This window comes from Bison bison, unplaced genomic scaffold (genome assembly GCF_000754665.1).
Source record: "Bison bison bison isolate TAMUID 2011002044 unplaced genomic scaffold, Bison_UMD1.0 scf7180017864201, whole genome shotgun sequence".
In the NCBI taxonomy this organism is placed as follows: domain Eukaryota; kingdom Metazoa; phylum Chordata; class Mammalia; order Artiodactyla; family Bovidae; genus Bison; species Bison bison.
This window is the reverse complement of record NW_011494773.1, coordinates 959,261-963,046: the sequence shown is the minus strand read 5'-3', so window position 1 is coordinate 963,046 and position 3,786 is coordinate 959,261. Positions and strand designations below refer to the sequence as shown.

Below are 3,786 nucleotides of genomic sequence, written 5' to 3'. Positions count from 1 at the left end.
AATGCTGGCGGGGGTGGGGGAGAGGTCAATTGGGCTGGGGGGAAAAGGAAAAAACGGCACAGGCCACAGTGAGTTTCTGGCATTACCCCCCAGAACCTTCTGAGTCCTCAATATGAAAACTCTGTTTGATCAACTTCAGATGAGGCACCCCACCCCTCTGCAAACTGCTAGTCTAAAGGGTGAAAAACGTGGTAACCTTCAGCCAAAATATCTGGCCAAGCTTCCCACGCAACAGTAATAGATTTGAAGTCCGAAGGCAACAGCTCTCGGACCAGACACCCTCAGAACCAGATCCGATGACCCAGTTCACCTGATCCACTCCCCATCCCCACCCCGACCCTGGGGCAGCAGGTAACCCAGCCTCGGAGCTTCCCCCGAAGGCCACCATCACTGAGACTGGGACCAGAGGTGCCACGTCACCTGACCAGGGCAAGAGGCAGGGCTTGTGGCTAAGGCATCAGCCAAACTGGCTGCCCCCTGGGGACCCCCTCTGCACCGGGGCACATCTGGAGGGTGGCCCCAAGGCCCCCTCTCTCATTCCCCTCTATCGCCCCAGAAGAGGTTGGCCTCCCCCTCAAGAGACTGTGCCTCCATCATGCAACACGAGGGAGCCCTCCAACCCCAACTCTGAGCATCACCTCGCTGATTCTTAACCGTAAGTTTCCACCTCTAAGCGCCCCTGCCTCACTGGAGAGTCAAAGGAGCAAGAACAGCAAGGCAGGATCACCACAAAGGGTCATAAAACATTTCCCATAAGGAAAATCCCTCCTCCCAGAACCACGATGGGTGGGTGGGAAGGCAGGCGAAGTATGACCCCCAGGACCAGGGGAGGGGCTTCTCTCCCATGTGAGCGAGAAGAGTGAAGGGCAGGGAAGTGCACTCAGGGAAGCCCAGCCACAGCCCACACTCAAGAGCTCTGGGCCAGGCAGGCCCTGGAGTCAGGAGGCTGGGTCAGGGTCCATCTGTCCATGTCCTGGCCTCACCTGGTGGAGGTACAGAGGAGGCCACGGCAGATGCCTGAGCAGCAGGTGGAAGTTAAGAAGGAAAGGTCCTGGAGAATGAAGGGGGCTGGAGAGGGTGGGAGTACAGCCCCGTTCATGGGAAGATGTCCCGGCTGGGAGGGAGGGAGGGTCCCAGTGCTGGAGGAGCTGGGAGTGCCAGTGCTGGAGTCCTACCTCCAGTGATGCTCAGAGGGAGCCCCCTGTTTTCTGAGCAGCTCACTGAAGAAAGCATTGGTCCCCGAGTGGGGAAGGGCTCTCCTATCACACCCACAAAGCCCACCCTCACAACACAACCTTGGCCACACTTAGCCACAACACCCAAGGCAGTCACAATGGGGAGGGGCCTCCCTTGTTCCCGGTCCCACCAATGATCTCATAGTCACTGCCCCTCCCAGAGGGCTGTTCCATCCGTCTACACTTGAACGTGTCTGGAGGCATTGCCCCGCAGACAGTTCTAATCAGAAGCTGGGAGCTCTCTCTGATAAGGATAAAAGATCCCTAAAAGGCTCCTACTGTCAAGAAGTTTATTATCTACTGGAATGTAGTGTTTGAAGATAGAGGCTCTCAGGTCTCTCTGGTTTCAAACTGAATATTCCTGAGTCTTCTGAGACACTTCTTCCGCTAGCTCCAGGTTCCCTTACACCTCTGACTGGTGCCCTGTCATGTCCCCAGGCTCCACATGGTCACCTGCCTCCCGTCCATCTATCAGCAGGTCCCTGGCGTGTCCTCAGGAAACCCCATCGGCCTGAGCAGGCACAGAGGCGCCTGTGGGTTCACCCCCCTACGATGCCCTTGCGCTGGGCCTGCAGGGAGGGTGGACTAGGTGCTCTTACCTTTATAATCCCCTCCCACTGCTGCTTTGTTGTTCAGAGGCTAAGTCATGTCTGACTTTGCGACCCCATGGACTGCAGCACGCCCGGCTATGCTGTGCTTCGCTATCTCCCAGAGTTGGCTCAAACGCATGTCCACTGAGTTGGTGATGCCCTCTAACCATCTTATCCTCTGTCACCCCCTTCTCCTCCTGCCCTCAATCTTTCCCAGCATCAGGGTCTTTTCCAATGAGTCAGTTCTTTGGATCAGGTGGCCAAAGTACTGGAGTTTCGGCTTCACCATCAGTCCTTCCAATGAATATTCAGGACTGATCTCCTTTAGGATGGACTAGTTGGATCTCCTTGCAGTCCAAGGGACTCTCAAGCGTCCTCTCCAGCACCACAGTTCAAAAGCATCAATTCTTCGGCACTCAGCTTTATGATCCAACTCTCACATCCGTACGTGACTACTGGAAAAACCACAGCTTTAACTATAGGGACCTTTGTTGGCAAAGCGATGTCTCTGCTTTTTAACATGCTGTCTAGGTTTGTCATGGCTTTTTTCCCAAGGGGCAAGCGTTAGGGCCCTGCCGTTCCCAGAAACATCCCAGGCCTGCTGTGATGAACACTGCAGGACAAGTCAGCTCCCAGACCCAAGCCCTCCTCCCTCAGGCTTACGAGTGCCCCAGAGGTTTTGGAAGACACATTTGAAGTCAACAGAAATTATTGCAACTGCTACTTAGTGAGCACATTTTATATACCACCCACTTCAGGTCTGTCTCTCGGGTGTACAAGAAGCTCGTGCCCAAGGGAAGCAGTTGGAGAGCTCTACAGCCACGTCCAGTGAACAATTTTCCAAGTGTCTTCCCCAACCCCACGGCTCAGCCAGCCCTGATGGACACCCAGGCCAGGCAGCGGTTTCATGCCCTAAGCCTTGGTTTTCCCTCCTAGCCCTCTCCTTGAAGGCTTCAAGGGGCACAGGCACAAAGCAGTCTTTAGTGGGCTGAACAGCCAAGATGCACCCTGTCCAGGCCACCGCCTCCAGGCCCTGGCCAAGTGACTCTAGGACTGAGAAGGAAGCAAACTTGCTCCTCACCTCAGAGTTGGGACAGAAATCCAGCCACTAATTTAGAGCCTGGGCTCCAGCTGAGAGTCTGATGATTTCATCCCTGCAGGCTTCTCCTTTCGGTGACCCTTATTTTGGCCCCAGGAGGAGACTGGTGGGCTGCAGTCCATGGGGTCGCTAAGAGTCGGACACGACTGAGCGAATTCCCTTTCACTTTTCACTTTCATGCATTTGAGAAGGAAATGGCAACCCACTCCAGTGTTCTTGCCTGGAGAATCCCAGGGATGGGGGAGCCTGGTGGGCTGCCGTCTGTGGGGTCGTGCAGAGTCAGACACGACTGAAGCGACTTAGCAGCAGTAGCAGCAGCAGAATGTCTATGCCAAGGAGCTTCAACATGTACTCCGGGCACTAGGGTGCCAAAGGCTGACCAGATAGGAGGACATGCCCAGCGCAGCTCATGATGTGAAGAAGCTCATCCTCCCACCAGGACAGACACTAAACAAACACATGTGTGCAGAGCGCCAGCAAGCCCGGGGGTGGGTGGGAAACTGCACTAATAGGGGCTCACCCGCTGCCTCTCCAGTCCGGTTTCATTCATTCGCTCTTTCATTTGTATTTGCATTCTTTTTCCCTCCAGGAAACCTGCCCCTCCCCCCACCCATCCTTAACCTCTCTTTAATTCAAAAGCAAAACGTAAAGACAAAGGGAAAGAAAAGGGCCAAGAAGTAGTGGCCAGAGGAGCTGAGAAGAGAGAGTGAGTTGTGGACGTGCAGTGAAGACAGCCGTCAAGAAGGGGGTGGCGGCAGGTCACGTGCAGCTGCAAAGTCAGGGGAAGTCAGGAGTGCACGTGTCCCCTTCAGTGAGCAGTCAGGATGTGGCTGGTGACGTCCCCAGAGCAGTGTCCTGGCAT

General features: G+C 55.2%; 1 protein-coding gene across 1 annotated transcript in view; it reads right to left on the bottom strand.

Annotated features, from left to right (window-relative positions):
* The window catches only part of ESRRB (estrogen-related receptor beta), a 184,044-nt gene that overhangs the window by 56,110 nt on the left and 124,148 nt on the right, over nt 1-3,786 (bottom strand). The window lies entirely within an intron of this gene.